This window comes from Prenolepis imparis, unplaced genomic scaffold (assembly GCF_030444845.1).
Source record: "Prenolepis imparis isolate NDT839.2.m4 unplaced genomic scaffold, iyPreImpa1.0 SCAF_9, whole genome shotgun sequence".
In the NCBI taxonomy this organism is placed as follows: domain Eukaryota; kingdom Metazoa; phylum Arthropoda; class Insecta; order Hymenoptera; family Formicidae; genus Prenolepis; species Prenolepis imparis.
The window spans coordinates 4690337-4709232 of NW_028141167.1; the positions used below are offsets into that span (position 1 = coordinate 4690337).

The 18896-nt window shown below is 40.6% G+C and overlaps 1 protein-coding gene and 1 long non-coding RNA gene across 3 annotated transcripts in view; one reads left to right on the forward strand and one right to left on the reverse strand.

Moving 5' to 3' along the window:
• The window catches only part of LOC145941069 (uncharacterized), a 66151-nt gene that overhangs the window by 9769 nt on the left and 37486 nt on the right, over positions 1–18896 (reverse strand). The gene's annotated exons all lie outside the window — the stretch shown is intronic.
• The window catches only part of Mesr3 (misexpression suppressor of ras 3), a 42804-nt gene continuing 26641 nt past the window's right edge, over positions 2734–18896 (forward strand). Inside the window, exon 1 of one of the 2 annotated variants that reach the window (XM_083047045.1) lies at positions 2734–3103. The gene's annotated coding sequence lies outside the window, so the exon portion shown is untranslated. Of the gene's footprint in view, positions 3104–11266; positions 11407–18896 lie in introns of those variants that run through there. The other variant, XM_083047047.1, reaches the window with a different exon arrangement.

Consider the following 18896-nt stretch of genomic DNA (forward strand, 5'->3'; position numbering starts at 1 on the left):
TCTTTATTATCTTTTCGCCGCAATATTTCTCCCCTCGCTTTCTTTCTATCTCCAATTAGGAAATTTCATTTACATTATACTTGCTGATCCTGTCATGTTCTAGTTTGCTGAAGAACGCTGCACGCGTGTATTTTTTCTGCGCCATGCATAAAAGAAAGGAAGAAAAATCGTATAACATAAAATAAACTTAAATATAAAATATCCTTGTATATCGAGATAAACCCTGCATCTCCATTCGTATTAATATTTAGTCGAGAACTTTTTAATTCAGACTGCGCTCTTTCATTGTTCTTCGTCTACCATTAATCAGCCAGTTTAGTAATCAACGTGCGACATTCGGCGTTGGCGCATTTTAATCGGCTCGCGAGAAACAATTTTAATTGCCTACGATAATTAAAGGCATTATTGTTGCCGACTCGTGCGTCCAAAAATACAAAAACTCGCGGCAAACGACGAGAAAGGGAGCAAGAGCGCTCCAGATATTCGCAATTTAATCACTGCACGACTATGTATGTGCAGTGCACATTGTGCATATAGTGTTGACATTTTCCAATCGTCCAGTGACGTTAACGTATGACGCTCGCTATATATTATACTTTCATACGTCGTAATTGACAGTAATTCCGCCGATCGATGAATGATCGAAAGGAATATAAACAATTCCATTTGTCCTGACGATGTAAATGAAGATATCTCATTTTCGTTGCATTTTAAATATCGTCCAAAAAAAACGTAATGTAAAAATAAATGAAACATAAGTTGAACGTTATATCAGAGATAAGTTGAGAGTCGTAAAATCTATTAGTATAATCCACTGTAGCTTAACGAGATATGTATATAGAACGGTACGCGTATTTAACTGCGCATTCGTAATCGCGACTCGTCTTCTATCGTGAGAATGGATCTCTCCATTCTGCAAATCCCCGCGTCGCTTTGTATTCCACAAATCTTGAATCTCTTAATGCCTGATATACGAGACACCGCTTAACAGCGCATCGAAACCCAACGCACACGAATAACTGTGATTTATCGGCGGGGGAGAATCAAATGCGGCTCGCGGATGCGATCGGACGGGGATGTGCACGGTAAACGCTCGGATGGATTTATGGTCCGAAAACGAAACCTTTCACAGAAGGGACGGAGAATTTGTCGCCTAAATTACGCGCGATACACTCGCATTATTTCGCCGATCGAAATCAACCGTTTCATAAAGACAGCATTTGCAGAATCCGATTTATTTCCCATCTCTCCGCGTCTCGCGCATTCTTCTCATTTTATATTTAAAATTCGAGATATGCGACAAATTGAATAAAAGAAACTCTCTTCAGTCCAGATATCATATAAATATTCTTTAATAAATAAAACAGAAACGAAGAAATATCCCTTCACCGTTGAATTTTACGCGTTGAAAAGTTTGCGAATGTAACAGCACGCAGTATCGAAAGTGACGCCTCGCAGAGTCGAGATTTTTTGCCATTTCTAGCATCGATAATTGATAAAAAACTGGAAAAAATTGAGAGGAAAAAATGCCGCTGATGCCGGAGACAGAAAAATTCGGGAACCCCGCGGTGTAAATTATGAAACGAACCTTTGAATGTAATAATGCTTTGAATTTCACGTGCGCGTAAAAAAGAAAATTGTTGAAATATAAAATAAAATTGCAAATGCAAGATAGTCTCGTCTATTTCATAGTTTAATTAATTTGATTGATCAATTATGATTAAACTAATATTTATGTTTCAATATGTAAACGTTTTCCTGTTCTTCTTACTACTGTCTTCAGAAATTCGCTGCCAAAGGAAACCATCTGCGAACCATCCTTTACATGAGCACGGTAAACACGTTTCTATCGTTTCTCAAAACGCTGTTTCTATCCTCTGTCATCATTTTGCCTAATAACGAGGGTCGCTGCGGAAACGGCTTTTATCAATTCCATTCACGGTGTTTTATTATGCGCTGCGAGAAACGAGATAAAAGATGTTTTCGCAGAACATTGAGATTCGCTCACGAGTTTTCAAATCGCGCTGAAAACGTTCCTTTTATATGAAAATCCTTCGTAGATACTTCTGCGTTCAATTTATACGAGATAATAATTCAGACGTGAAAACAATTTACTCTAGAAAAACAAATACCTCACGACACACGCAATTTCTAGAGATTATTACAACGTCGTATTTCGCCAGGTTGCCTGCACTCTGCTCTGCATTTTGCATAGTCATGTCACGGACACATTTGACCCCAATTTCAAAATACGTACAATACACACTCGACTACTCGAGATATATAAATGCACATGCAAACAACGATAATAGTCTTCAAATTTTCCTTTAATAAAATTAATCAAGCGCACTTTCAATTTAAATAACGAGATTTGTCAGACGAGCAGCTCTTTTGTCTCAAATTTGATTTAGCGCGAGGAGTAATAATCAAAGTACGATGTAGCTCATCCTAGACAATTGTAACAATAATTTTCTCGCGAAATTCGAGAAACTCGAGCGAAGCAAAGTTCCATTCGCGCGTGCAAAATATTCTAAAAAATCGCGATATTTAGAAATTCGGGAACGTCGGGCGTTGCAACAGGATAATAATTGTGCAGGTGCATCCGCCATCCTGCGCGCGCGCGCGGAACCCGTCCTCCCTCGTCCTCACACGCACGCGGCCACGCAGACACGCGTGTGTCCGCCACGCGGGAGGTGCACCGAGCGCGAATGCACGTCGAAGCAGGCGCCTCAGTCGACCGCCACCCTTCGCGACCGACGGTTCATCGTCGCCGTTCTCCGTCTCTCGCCAGCGAGAGAGTCCATCTTCCGCCGAAGTGCTATTATCCCTCCCGTCACAGCTCGCGAAATTACAATCTTTCGAAGATTTCGTATAATTTTGGTCTCTCAAAGTGCATCTCGTGTGCGAACCGCGAGCGAAAGGTGAACGGGGTGCGTGACCGCGCGTACAGGGTGCATTACATATCTCCCTCCCTTCTCTCTCTTTCTGTCCCTGCCGAAGTGCGAGTTATCATGCACCACCGTCGAGTTTGAGAAATCCCATCGACGAACGCTAAATTCCAGGGCAAAACTCGAAGCAGCATCTCGAAGTCGTTTTCAGTATCGTGAGTACATTAATTAAATCTAGCAAATTATTCTCATTTTCTGTTACAATTTTATTGAAGTAAAATAGTATCTTTTATGCTGAAATTCAAATGTGTTTTTCTAATTCTGATACGTCTTCATCAATGTGTTCTGGCAACTGGCATTAACTTAATTTTTTGATAATATAAATATGACAGCATTATAAGTAAATAGCGGTTTGAAAAATGAAATATATATAAAGGAATGAAAAATTTTTATATATATTACACTGTATCAAAATATTATATACTGTTACATATTTTAAAATATTGCAATCGTTATACGAAAAGCGAGGTGGAAAAGTTGTGATTACATTTCTGCATTCAGCATAATAAAATATGAAGAAAAATTACACATATGTACATGTGTTTCATATGCGACTAATTTTAATTTACATTTTTTAAAGCAATGCTCATTTTAATTTGTTTATTTAAAGCTGTTATCTTTAATGATTAGGAATAAATTTATATTTTTTCGCGCGCGATTATCTTTAATCTGCCACTATTTCGATGTCTTCTAATTAACAAAATTTATTTAATATACAATGTGAGATATGGTTTTTTTAAATATAATAAAACGTAAGCACGCAATTTTATATGGATATACATACTATAATTTAAAATTTAAAGTGTGGCAATTAACACACTGGCTTTAATGGCTAAAAACGTGATTTATATGTCATTAATATCACGTACATTGAAATATCATATAGAAATCCATGTTGTTTCATGACGGTATAAATACATATAAAGATAAATACACGAACATATCGTGATAACTAATACCTTTAATTGCTCTTTAATAATTATCCGATAACGATGAATCGATTTAATAATGCGGACAAAAATTCATTTGTAAATAGAAATATATAAATTAAAAAACATGAAATTTAATCTTCTCTCTCAATTACAAAAACATTATTCATTAATTACCCGTGTGTTGAGCTCAGCTTTAGAACTCGAGAAGGAAATCTCACGCGTCGCGTGTCGTCGCGAACGGAAGAGACGTGTTTCGAAAATGGGAGCGCGCAATCGTTTCCGCGAAACTCTGGCGACTAAATTCCTCTCTTGGGCTTTGAGGAAAACGTGAATTACGCAGGATATCCGTCAACAGCGTAAGAAAAAGAAATCCGAGCTCACCGCGAGCCTCGCTTGTATGGAACGAGCAACGTCATCCGTATAAAAGCGCCCCAGCTGTGACCTCATACACGTCGTATTTGAAGTTCTTTATCTTTCAGTTACATACGCGCCTTTTCATATAAGAGTTGACAGATTTCCTCGTTATTTAAATTCTCCACGATAAATTTCCGTATCAAGATGTTGCTTCACGCAAAGCGTGTAAAGAGTACGAATATCTCGCTCGGTTGCATCATTGATTGAATCAGAAGTTTAAACGCCGATAGTTGCCAAGTACCATTTGTTGTCAATTTTCTTCTTCTTTTTTCTTTCTCTTTTTTTCTTCTTTCTTTGAATAACGGCAACTTTACGTTCATTCTTCTTCCCGGTTTCAAGAACGTCAACGCATTTATCTCATTTTTATCTCATCGTTTTATCGATTCGTGAGAAGATTTCGACGGTGCTCATCGCGAGCATCTGGCTGGCGGCGGGCCGAAAATTAATCTAATGATGGAACTAATTTAAAAAGAAAATTTACCCACTCGCAGCGGGACGAGCGAGCCGGAGCATCGTGGAATCGAAGGTATCCGGTCCGTTGAACTCGTTAGAGATGCGAAATCTGCATTCACCCTCGCGCGCGCGTACTTTCCGCTAACGAGGATAACGAAGCGTGCCTTAACGGGGAATTGACGACCCACGCCGGCGCCGGCGTGAAGACACCGGATGCATACAGGTGTGCGCGTAGATGCACCGACAAAGACGAAGACCGCGCTCTTCTTTCACGGAAACATTCCTCCGCGCTTTACGACGGCATTCTTATCGTCAGGAAAGTTAGCGCGAGATTGAGAACCGCTATTGATGCTTCCTGAGATCGGAGCTAATTAGTTCACGGAACTTAAAGTGTGGTTTTTTGTATCACCCGCATGCACACCTTGAGAGATAAGATGATGAATGATCGAAAGTTTCCAGGTTACGAGAGAGATCGAGGCGAACAGGTGAATTCTATGGATTAAAAGCCTGGATGTGGTACATTGTTAGAGTGAATCCGAATCAAAATTTTGTTCCTATTTTCAATCTCAATTTTCTTACGTTTATAGGGATAATCCTAGAGAATTTAAATAAACTTCTTTTGTAGAAATGCTGCTTTGTGCCTTAAATAGGCAGTAAAAACGAAGAGTTTTCCAATTAGAATTTTAGAAAAGAGAAGCTTTTGACAAAACTCTAAATTAAATAGTCTTAAGAAAAGATGATTCGACTGCTTGAGATATTAAAGTATAGATATTGAAAATTGAGATCGAAAGCAGGAGAAAAATTTTGACTCAAACTGTTTCTAAATTTTATCACACCGCAATAACCCAGTTTCTGAATTACGTACACCATCGAAAGTTCCCTCCAACTTTAAATTACAATCGCGCTTGCTTGGATCGTAATTATTAACGCACAATCGCGTCACATAAAGGGTCGGCGTAAAAATGTTTCACTTCACGAGAAACGTTGAACTCTCGAATCAGGATCATTGCCTCGACGACTAGGAAGCAATTTCTTACATTACACAGACGACCGGGTACAAATGCGGACATGTGTTGTGAGCGCGAAAATCACGCGATTCTAAAGGTACGGAAAGAACGGGACCGGATTTGGTCTCGTCGGCATTTCGACGATCACGGTTCGTCGTGCTTTTCTCCGTTTGTTTCCGCGTCATCGTTGTTGGTCTCTCACGGTGCTTGTGAGAAAAACGGATATCCTGCGGATGGTCTCCAGACACTTGTGTGCGAAATATGGAGCACACGAGGAAAGTTTTCCGTGGAAAGTATTTCCGCGCGAATGCAAGACAGATATCTCGAAACTGCTTCTCTTTTTTTCTTCTCTTTTTCTATCTTTCTCTCTCTCTTTTATATTCAATAATACGAATACTACCCATGCGACGATATACATACACATGTATGTATTTCAATTTTATAGATACACATAAATACGGTTGCTTTCCCCCAATAAACTCAATTACCTGTTGCCTCTAAATTTCACCATCGCTCTCGTATATGTATGCGCGAGCTAACAAACGGCTAAGATACTAGAATAATATTTATTCGTAAAAAAATCGCGTCACGTGATACTAGGTTTTCGCGGTGTCCTCAACAAATACTCCATTTAATCCGGTTAAAAATGACGCGCACACGTTCGGAGCAAGCGTAACATACAAACAGGATCGCGTGCGCGCCGCAAAAGTCCATTAATTGCACCTCTCCTGTTTCAATTTCCGCGAGAGGCTGAAATTGAGCGGGGTCGCTTGTTTTTCCGCCCGTAAATCTTTCCGCGGGCGTTTCGCCGCATGCCGTGATACGAGAGCGAATGCCCGCGTTTCGTAAGGTCTCGCGCGCTACAATTAAATCGAAGCAAAATGCTATCCGCGAGTAGACATCGCCGAACGATAAAAAAATGAAATAAACGGGAAGCCCGTAGAGGTAAAAGAGAGAGATCGATCGATCGCGGTTGAATTGTTAGACCAATCCACAGCGCAATTACAAATTACTATGGGAGAAACCGCGAGTTCGCGTTTCTCGACGCGTTGCGGCCATAACAACGCGAGAAATCGCCGGACGGAAGAGAGCAGTTGGGGAAGGGGGTCGAGGAAAAAAAGAGCAGTGTGGCAATAATTATTCCCATGACTCTGTGCAAACCCGCGTGTTTGTACGTATATCCCCTTATCGCTATTATCCGATCGACGCGCGTTAAAACGCTCGCGCAATCGGAACGCGTCTGCGCGATTCGTCGCGATAATTAATTCGCTCGGGCGGTTCCCACGGTGAGAATCGAGAGAATGAAATCACGCCATTATTCGCGTGCTGGTTTCGCGAAATGTATTCCAGATGCGTATTTCCAGGTCATCTTTCCTCGTCTCGGGGATATGACGTGCTCTCGAAAATTCTCCTCGAAACGCTCATCTAAATCGCGTCCAAGAATCGACAGAGAGTAAAAGCTCGCGTTTCCGACCCGCTTACGTTTCTTTTTTTTTTTTTTTTTTTTTTTTTATCGCCGACATATGTACGTTTCTGACGCGCGCCGTGTTGACAACCAGACATTGAAAGGACCGTACTGGAAAATGGGGAAACGCCGAAAAATCGCTACACCGCTGTATACACATTTCACTTGCAGATAAAAACTCACGATCGGGATCTCCGCGCCGTTTCGATACGGGTCGCATCCGTTATCGTCGCACCGATAACGATCGCAAGTGCCACGCTTTTCGCCACGAGTCGAATTTATTGCGGCACTCGATCGAATCCCGGTGGAATCCGCTGTAGCTTTCGCGTATTCGTGAAAAGAGCTCCGCGAGAGAGCTATGGAGAATAAGTCATGACGACCGATCGTCCGCAGAAGCGCGAAAAATCGCGATTGCGAGGAGGAATGAAAAGACGGCAGTCGAAACGAGAGAAAAAAAGAGAAAGAGAGAACAATAAGCGCGGGAGCGCGAAATCGCATCGCCGATAAGCCGTGTGTACCTGTCTTCGACACATATGGAAATTAGATCACCGTGTCACGCACACGCGGCGCGAGCACACGATTCGCTACACACGCATACATTCAGACACGCATACACACGCACATACATATATATGTATGTATATCGGTATGGAATTTACAATTCCATCTCGCTTGGTCGGGAATCGTGTTTCGAGACGTTATTTTATGACCGCCATCGAATCGAGATGGAGAGGAAAGTCCAGACGGAGGAAAGAGAACGTAAAATAAAGTGTAAATTTCGAAGATAAAAATTGTTGGTAAAAGAAAGAGAGAGTAGCTTTCCTGAATAATATTTATATATCTGTGAAGAAAGAGATCAATTTACTCAATCTTGAAGATTAATATATTTTGCGATCGAGAGATCGCTATTTGACAGCTGATGCATATGTTTGTCACACTTGTGTCTCTGACGAAAATAATTATGGTCTAGAGTACTCTGTGAAATGTAGACGAACAAACTTTGTAACAGTTTCTCGTGATGATTAATCGAATCATTAGAAAATTATCGCAGAATGCTGGAGCTCATCACAGCACATCATGATGAACCTTTGATGTCTCTTTACAACGCTACACTTTTCCCATCATGCGGAAAGCGGAATTGTATGTCGGGCTCCCATTACTATGTGTAACGGTATACTTTGTTCATTAATACGTTATCGTACTAATACTAATTAACGGTAACTTTATTCATCAATCACGGGCAGATTAGTTCCCTGCCTTACGAAGATAGAAGTACATTGTGTACGAGTACTACGAGTTTGCGATTCTTCCGCGTAATTAACGCATTTTACTCAAGATCGCAAATAAAATCGGTCTCGCGAAGAAAAATAAATGTAATTTACGATATGTTTTACGGCAACGAATAATTTCATTCATTATTCGAATTCATTGGCTTGAGTTTGCCTCGCACACGAAAATTGCAATTATTTCCTGAGCCTATACTACACAACAATTGCTGTTTAATGTTGTTAAAACATACACACACGCACACATATACTTTGTACAAACAATTGGAATACGGTGCAGCACAAAATGGTAAACATGGGCGCGTACGTTTATCAAGACCATTAAGAAATCATGACATCATATCCTTGATGCGATGGAGAAACGGAGAAGGGGAAACTTGCGACAATACGTATAAACCCCTAAATCAACATTGACAACGTTTATTATACCTGCGACGGCTTACGTTGCTCGTTGGAAATAATATGGTCTCAAAGTTAACTGTAATTTCAACAAACGATAAGATAACGCGGATGTGGCAATTCAAGAATATCATGAAATTAACAAATTACTTCCCGCACGAAAGAACACGTTGTCGCGTTTCCACAATCATATAGCCCGACACATCGACTTTAAAATCGATTCCGCCGCAATTTTATTTCACTCTCGCGCTAGATATAGTCGAAGTTGCATCTGCATCTTGTGTGCATCTAACAATAAGATTAACAACTCTACAAGAACTCGGAGAGAAGAGTGTGCATTAAAAAAATGAGATTTTCTTTATAAATTTTTTCCTTTTTGACTCTCTTCGAGATAGAATAGAGAATATAATTACGAGAATAAATTTAGAAATTAAAAAAAAAAAATAATGGCACATAATTACTAGCGCAACGTAGTTTTCTCAAGTGCTCTTCTTCTCCTCGCGTTTCGAGGATCTCTTTTGCTTCGATAACGCTTATTGCGCAATTGCCACTTGACGTACGACGCAAAAAGGCGGTTTCGTATCTAACGAAAAACATTTGCCTCGTAATTCTAGTCGGTAATTGCAGCAAAGCACCATTCCAGTCATTTGCAATTTTAATTACCGCAAAATACGTGCTGGAGCTTATAATTTCTGTTTATACTATAACACGACTTTTCTACGTGATCTTTTGTCTACCGAAATCAATAGGCCACGTTCTGCATTTTTCTTCAAAAATTATGTGACACAACGTCGAGATAAACGAAGATAAAAATAATTTTAAAAACTAAAGGAAGAAGGAACGAAAAACATCAAAATACAGTACATACTAACGAGGTGACTCGACTCGCTGATCTTACTGGTAGGAATGTACTTTCTTTTCCGCGTTACGACACGCGTCGGCCTTTACCGTAAATTCGAGATATCGATTAGATGGACGTAAATCCAGCAAACTCATGGTAACCGGTGCGTGTCAGTACCGGTGGATAGATACTGACGTATATTTCATTGCCAGAAAGCGATAGGATATCGTCATAGAGCGCCGAGTATCGAGGAGATAACAAGCTAACGCACGTTCGAGCCGACGTAAAGTAAATGTTTTCCCTTCCATCGTCGGGTATCGACACCTCTACCGGACGTACGGACGTTTGTCGATCGATTTCTCTGTCAAACAACCTTCGAGATACGTTTCCTCTTTTTTTTTAAATTTTTTTCCGTCTATATCATGATTATATATCGACTCATTCAAATCTAGAAAGCGTAGAGAATCAACGCGTTTGATGGTTAACGCGCTTGTCCTCCTTCTCGATCATCACTAGTCCGGATCGAAGCGTTAAAACTCAACGCAGTACAACAATAATCCGCGCAAGGATTAAATACCGACTCGTTACGAGGCGCGCGTCTTCCATGTCTTCGCGAACGATGCATTGTTAAATGTGCGGCCGCATAGGTGACTGGTAATAATCGGCGAACATTTATTTAAGTAGGAAGTAGAAATCTCGGCCGCGTGCTTAAAGGTTAAACAACAATCCCCCAACATCGTCGATCGGTTCGCACCGTGTGGATTCATCGATGACGCAGATTAAAAAATCGACGGATACCATTGTGCGGTTCTAACGACGAGATAATCGAGTTCTGGGAATAATGTCAGGCCAGATGATCGATGCGCAGGCGGAATTATAATTTTCATCGTACGTACGTTCGAAATTTTTTTTTTTTTTTTATTTAATCCTTTTCTAAAAAAGATATGTAAAGTCGATACTCGCATAATATCGAAGTTTACTGTTGTCGCTTTTCGCGATGCTTATTTGCTATCAAGATTATGGAACGAAAGTCGATTAATATTTTTGACAATTATCAGCTGATTTCTGTCAAAAAATATTAATAAAAAATAAAATATTATAACATATTATTTACAACATATTACTATATTTTAATTACTATATTATTATAACATATTTTTACATATTATTTTAAAATTTAATTATCAAATTAACGCTTTAATCAGCTAATTTCTGTGAAAAAATATTAATTGAGTTTAAACAAACTTTATATTATTTTTGAAAAAATATCATTTTTTTAAACATAAAACCGAAGAATGGCGCGCGCTTGTGTTGTTCTAGTTTGTATTAAAAAATTGTTTGTTGAGTTTGTTTTACTATTTTGTTCCTTATATATATAAATAAGCAATAAACAGTTTTTCATTTAGAGATTTCAAAGATTTCGATAAAACTATAGAGAATTTTAAAGAAGAGTGATCTGATTGCTTAAAGTATCAAAGTAAATGTTAAATTGAAAATTGAAATCGAAAGTAGAAAAATGTCGATTCAGGTTCTTATACGTGCGCAACCAGAGAGTATCATCAGAAGAAAGAATGGTCGATCATCTCATCTCGGCTCTCGCGCCGGGATTAGTTGACCGACTATGAACATAGTCGAAGAAACGAAGAGGAAGAAACTCGCCGGTAAGTAGTCGCGGCAGATTGCATTAGATTGCGAGAGAGGAGTTCCATTAACGATCCCGACGATCTTTGACCAGGTGTTGCGACGACTCATCGCGTACTTATATTTTACGCGCGTACGTTTATTCCGCTTTTACCCGGTTTCGCCTTATTATTATACCTATCCGCTATTACGCGCGCAATAGGGAAAATATCGAAGGATCGTCTCGTCAGAGGTCAATTAAGCGGAGTCGCCAACGTGACTGATGCATATGATTCGAGGGTCATCGTGTATGATAGAAAGTCGTTAGAGACACGCGCGCGTGGAAATCGCTAATTGCGATTCTGCCTCTTCGCAGATAGAAACTTCAGCTATGGGAAATGTATGGATAGCTAAATAAATATATATGTATAGCTATTCGAGGGGGAGCTACTCGAGATCTCGCTATGATTACGCCTCTTCCTCGCGGTCAAAAAATAAAGAACAAAGGAAAGAGTGCAAGCTGCCGAGAACTGTGTCAAGGGGCGACTGCTCGCGATCATTTGTGGTTCGTGCAACGCCCCGCGAACGGTGATTATCTCTCTCGCGTGCAATCGTGCGTGCACCCGCAGTAGCCTTACTACAGTCCTCGCGGTCGGAGAAATCGCGGATCTGAAACTTCGTTTGAGATACGACGACTAATTCTCTGTAGATAATCCGGATTTCCTCTTGGGTTTTCGCGGTCGAAACTCTCGCGAGACAATCGTACATCCTCGCGCCGAAATCAGGCCGAAAAGTTGGCCGATGAAATCTCATGATTCTCGATTCGATTTGGCTCCGCGATACCTTTAGCGAACTCCCGATGCGCCGCGTAATTGATTTAAATGACCTAACTTTTCAATTTCAAATAAACTTCTCCAACTGCTTATTTCAAGCGTCGGAATTTCGCAAACTCTTTTTAAAAGCGTGCGAGGTAGAAAATATAATGGAGTTTGTGTAGAAGCTCGTGCTATTTATATAAACATTATAATTAGAAAAAAAGACAAGCAGAAATAATGCAGCTATATAAAAAGAAAGAAGATTTACTCAATTTTGCAGAAATTTGTAAATAAATATGGGATCTTTGACATATCTGTAGCTTGGAGAAGGGGACAGAAAAAGAATAATGGAAAATAACAATAGAGCGAGAAAGAAAATAATAATAAAAGTTAAAAACAGAAAGGTTTCACGTGATGAATGAGATAAAAAGGTAACCGCGATGAGAAAATCGAGTTTGCACATATTTATCGCCATCAACGCTGCAAAGTAAATTATTATCAATCCAGTTTAACTACGGCGACGATAAATTCTCGTATGAAGGTTCCACAGCCAGTAAGACGTTGGACCGGCTCTCTCGGCGGTGAGTTGCGCGCCGATTAGTCAATTAATCAATTATAAAAGTATGACGTTAATCTGCTGCGAGTGAAATCGCAGCCCTCCCACGCTTATTTCGTTGCGTTCAATGATTATATGGAAACAAGCCTAGTCATCGTCGACTGGCGAAGGATCGATACTCTCGTGAACGAGAAGACGAGCAGTGCGAATCTTAATTTCTTTTTTTTCTCAAGATACACGAATGATCGATGTCAAGTCTATATGCTAGTGTAAGCGCGTTAATATTCCATTAAAAAATTATACGAGAAATCACGCGCACTTGATCGTGCTATCGGCTGCTTTCTTCGCCGGAGAGAGAAGAGAGGCGAGAGAAATGCCGAGGTGAACACACGTGCGGACGCTTTAAATTCAGGTGCCGCGACCGGTATGCAAAAATTCATCGAGAAGTAATACGGAGAAGGGAGAGAGGGCTGGAGGTAGAGTACTAGCAGAGCCGGTGTATGGTCAGTTGGTTCGTTGACCGATCTCTTCTCCTCTCCTCTCTCTTCGCCCTTCTCCCTTCGCCACTCCACGATTCTCTCCTTCGTCCCTCGCCGTGGTCCTTTTGCCTTCCGGCACTGGAGAGCGGATTGGAAGAGAAGGATCGCTCCTTCGTCGCGGATACATGCATGTATATGTACGTGACACGTATATCATCGAGATCACAAAAACCGCGACCGATCGACCCGCGAGGTTACGACCGACTTTCCTGAGTGATCGCCGAAATGAAGATTATTTATGCAGGAGACGAGCGGGGAGGCAAGATTCACCTTTCTCTCAATCACCGATCGCGCGAGAAGCGACTTGGCTATAGCTGATTTTTTTTCAGGAAGCCGATCTGTCGAGTCGTTGAATCAAGGAGAGTCTTCTCTTTACTCTTGGAATAAACGATCGACAAACGAGACGCTTACGCTCCGATGGCTTGCGAAACGAATCTCGTAAAACGACGTCTCGTTGGTTCTCGTATCGCCGTCTTTTAAGCATAAGCGCAAGACGGTCCAGAAGAATAAGAATCAGACCGCTTTTCACTCCTGTGCCGTTGATAAGACACCTTAGGAGCGAGAGGAGGCGCGAGAGCACGAATCCGCAAAACGAAAATAAATCATCATCAGAGAAGCAATTCCATTAATTATCGCGTGCATCTCCTTCAGCGCGCTCGGGAGAGTCCACTTCCGGTCCGCTGGTTTCCCTCGAGAAATCGATAGATGTGACGACGCGACGGTGCGCGCACACAAGTCCCGGGACAGGTCGACTTCGAGCTGCCGGCGTCTTCGATCGTAATCAGGTGGGGGGCCGAGGGAAGGGATTCGTAATTAAGCGCGAAAGTTATCAACCGTATCGATTGAAAGCAGCGACTTCGATGCGCATCAATCAAACCAGCAGCTATTAATTATTATCGTCATAGATGCTTTCGTAGATGCTGCGACGACCGAAAATATTAATACGGTGAAAGGTATAATATAATCGAGATCTTTGAAGAAATGAGACAGCGCGCGACGCGAGAGTTTATAATGATAAAATAATTATTATCTTATAAAGATCTCGTGATGCGATTATAAAATAAAAATTTAATCATTTTCATCCGTGTTACAATAATAATTATTGAATAATTATTTTTTCTTATAATTAGAAATTACTATCTCGTGTCCCATTTATTACTCGACGAATCCGACTAATCACCGATTCGATCTGATTTACATTAGGAGAAATTCAGGCTCATTTTAATTCTCGACTTTTATATTCGCCATTTTTTCGAAATAAAGTAATAAAGTGCGGTCCTCCTTTCGCGCCGCTGATACGAATTATTGAGCGTTCTCTCTCCTGCTGCACGTTTGCAATTATTGGAAATAGCGTTGCACGGTATATCGAAGAATGCGTTCGCAATTGCTTTCAACTGTCGTTTCAACTTCAACAGCGAACCGCGTCGCTTTTGATTCTCTCTTTCGATACATCTATTTTCATTATCTTTTAATGGAGAATAGAATTCAATTACATCATACAATGCAGCGTTACGGCTTTCAATTAATTGGAACGCTTTATATAGTACGCAGGCATCGCTCCATCATTATTACAAGGAAAATAATATTAACATCGGCGTTTGCAATAATAATATTGGGAAATGAAAATAAACGACTCAAATAGCAGACAAATTAAATCATGAAATTTACTTACTTCTATATTAAATTTTAAAATTACTATTCTGTAAAATTAATTAAAGATTCTAATATTACTTCTTTGAATCTCTCGCTCTTCAAATTTCGTATGTTAGAGGAATATTATTTCTCTCTTACACGTCGCATCCCGACCTTTTAGCGCGTATTAAAAATTGCGCTCTTAGCATCTATATATATACATCCGAAAGCCCCGTCGTTTATTTTATACGCTGGTCATTTGTATCCTCGAACATTTCGGGGAGACACGAAAAAGGTCGAGACGCATAGAGACGCGCGCGCGAATGCATTTCTCTCCTGGAATTTCTCTCAAACTCCTCCTCAAACGTGGCCTACACCGCCTTCTCCGCGAGACCGTCGGAGAATAATCGTCGGAGCCAAGCCTGGGACACGTTATGCGCATCGCGCGCGTGTGATTAACCGGCGCAAAATTAAACCGGTTTCCGAGGCGGTAGATTCGCGCGCCAAAGCCGATAAACGAAATTAACGAATATCGATTCCGGCTTAACGCGCGAGCGACTCCGAGTAGGTTCGATCAGCTACGCGTAAGGTTGACGAAGAGAACGATCGTCTCTCTAACGGCGAGAAATTACGCGGATAACGCGGCAAAATTGCAACGCGAAATCAAAGGTAATAACGTTTGGAAGGTTGATTTCTGCCCTCCCGACTATGTTGTATAAAACGAGTGTTATTATTTATCCGGGACACATTAGCCTTATATTAGCGCTGCGCTAATCCGTGTAAAAGGTAAGCAATGTTATTATAGAATCGGTTGCTCCAAGACTGATAAGCCCGTGGCTATATAATTAACAAAGTTTGCCTTCTCCATGTTTATCCCGTGCAGACAGACCTATACATAGGATACATATTTTCTGTAAAAGGAACGCATCTCTTCAAGATACACAAGTCAGTTTGTCAACCAAGTAAGTCACGATAAAATACAAACAAATGTTATTCAACAACAGGAGTTGATTACCCTTCGAGCGAATATTAATTTTACTATGAATAAAGGTAAATTTAGCAAAGTGGGACAGACGCCATTTTCGATTTTCCGTCTCGATCTCCGCGAAAAGCTCGTATTGATTCGCCATAAAACGAAACGATCGCCTAACGGTACGGTGAAATTGCAAAAAGATCCAGCAATTGCCATCCTTCCCGCGGCATATAGTATAGTTATCGCTACGAGGGGTTAGAGTACGCGAACAGCATCGCCCATCAAGGTTTCCTCGTCCTAGTTTAGGCGATCAACGTCACCGCTGCGGGATACCGCGCTCTCGACGTTTCTCGAATTTTTCAAGCGTGACAGGGTGAATCCTGACTGTCTCGTCTTCCAGTCTTCCCTTCGTTCCTTCACCCCTTGTCTTCCACGAATTCCTCTCTTTTCTTTTCCTTGACATTCTACGTTACGATAGACAGACGTTCTTTCCCTCTCCTTTATGACGACAAAAACAGGTTTACTCCCGCTACTCGTCAGCGAGCTGCTCCACATTCTTATCTCGGCAGGTGAAATTCGGGATATTCGATCTGTCACGGGAGCTCACTCGACCGTCCCGAGCATGCGTGATTCAAGACAGTGACAATTACGCGCACGCAAAAAGTAGCGAGTGATGCTGTCAACTTGTAGCAAATGTAGCACCTTGCTGTCTCGATCCGACTGGCAAATATTTCGGACTACTTTTTGGAGTAAACGTAATATTGAAGTAAAATGTCAAGAGAATTTTTTTTTATTGTACGTATATCTAATAAATTATTGTAATATTTGGAGAAAGAAATATATGTCGTTCATTATTTTATAAACTCTATGTTGTTTGATATCAGGTTTCGAATTATATTTTCCGTATCCACGTTTTCTTTCTGCGTTTCATTATAATTAAAGAGAAGCTGAGCTAATACAAGTCATCAAGTTTCCTGCAAATCTCGTTAAAAGCTTCCGACTTGTTTCGCATTTCGTCTCGCGGCACAATGGCACAGACAGTCTGGTTTTACTGTTCTAATGGCAGACGCGAGAAGGCACATCTCTCGCGCTATTTTTTTTCTTTTTTTACTACAAGAGATCTCCACCGAGTTCTACTTTCCTAAACTTTAAAGAGACGACTTTTTCGCAGATACGAGAAAAAGAGATCCGAATAGCACCCCCTTCCTGCGTTGCCGCTTTTGAAAGCGGGCGGCCGAACTTCGTCAAACGTGACAAAAGAAAAAAATGTCACACACTGGAATAATTAGGTCGCGGTCGTTTGACTCGAACAAGCGCGCTCTCGTAACGAGGCTCGGTTTTTCCATGATTCAACTCTCGACCATCGTGACGGACAAAAGAGCGAGAATTAAGGGCCGAAAATTAACGAGCTGACCAAAAGTATTGATTTCCACTGTGAATTTTCGAATGCATACGTGCTATATGTAAAAATGTCATTTTATATAAAAATAGTTACTCTCTTTGTATAATTTAAATTATTTCTACGTATATAATTAGTATAAATTAACGTGCAAAATATTTGCGGAAAATTTCTCTTTGCAAGGAATTGTAGGAATTTTATTCGGAAAAGACTCGATGTAAAACCGCGTATATATATTATTCCGTTAAATCTTGCTTACATCGGGCACATGTAATTTCGCAAAGACGGCCAACGAAACGCTCAAATAAATCGCGACGACGGGCGTGCACGAAAATAAGAGGCATTATCTTTTCTCGTTTTGCAAACGAATCGGCGGAAACGTGCCCGAGGGCCAACCTGTGTACCGTAATGGAATTTTTTACGAGTGTATCTCACGCACGAGTCTTTCCGCGAACTCTTCGCGCGCGTATCAATCCGCGGATCTCAATTCATTAGCTATTTTTATCCGCTCGCAAAGTTGTGCGTTTATGTCATTCAACCTATCAAACGTTCGTGCGTCAGGTACGAGTCCGTATACGGTGAACAAAAGATAACAACGTGACAAGAATTCGAAGCATGTCGATACGGCGTCGAAATTCGAAGTGTATCGATAAGCCGAAGAGCGATATGGCTCGTAGCGACATGATCGATAAAATAAACTCAATTACATCCATCGGACATTACTGCAATATTTTCTAGAAAAAAGAAAATAGATGCTTTATAGTTATTATATTTTACGCCATATCTCTCCTAGTTTTTACGGAAATGTTGCAATTCAATGTTATTCAATTTTGTTCAGTTTTATATAACGGATTATTACCTATTAGTCATTCGAGAATGTGCTTATATAAAGGATATTCATCATCATTTGCCGAGTGTGATACTGGTTAGAGAGCTCTTTGAAATCAGCGGATATGATTCTTGGCAAATGGAATTCGTTAACATTAACGTCAAGGATTGACGTTAATGTTAACGAATTCCATTGATCTTTCTCAACGTCATGTTTCTATTTCCAAATGCTACCTCTGGAGCATAATCGAAATAGAGTACAAACCGAACAACGAAGGCTAAACGTGACACATCGTATAAAACGTTCGAATAACACGATGCTGACATTCATAAACTTTTATAAACTAAACATAATGACGGTGTAAAATATAGGCGAGTCACGCGCGAGATATATATTATTAATATATTAATTATTATTAATATATATATATATTGTATTATTGAAGAACCTATATTGTCCATAAAAATTTTAACAAAGCGCGGTTGTCATTGGGCGACAAGGCGTCTTTTCCCTTGTCGCCTGTCGCGACGAGGATTCCCTTTCCTCTCCTCCTCTCTTCGTTCCTTTTAGGTAACGTGTCAGGTGTCAAGACCCTGAAACCTCCTTCGCTGAAACAGGAAGACTGAGCGGGAAGGCTCGAACAAGGTTGGATCTGCAATTTGTGGCCCGACCGGTTGCAAGCGTATAAGAAACGCGTACCTCTTGATAAATATCATGCCATTAATGTGCGCATGCACGACGTGTGGCATTTAAAGCTTTTTTTTCACGAGCGAGTCATTGATCGACCG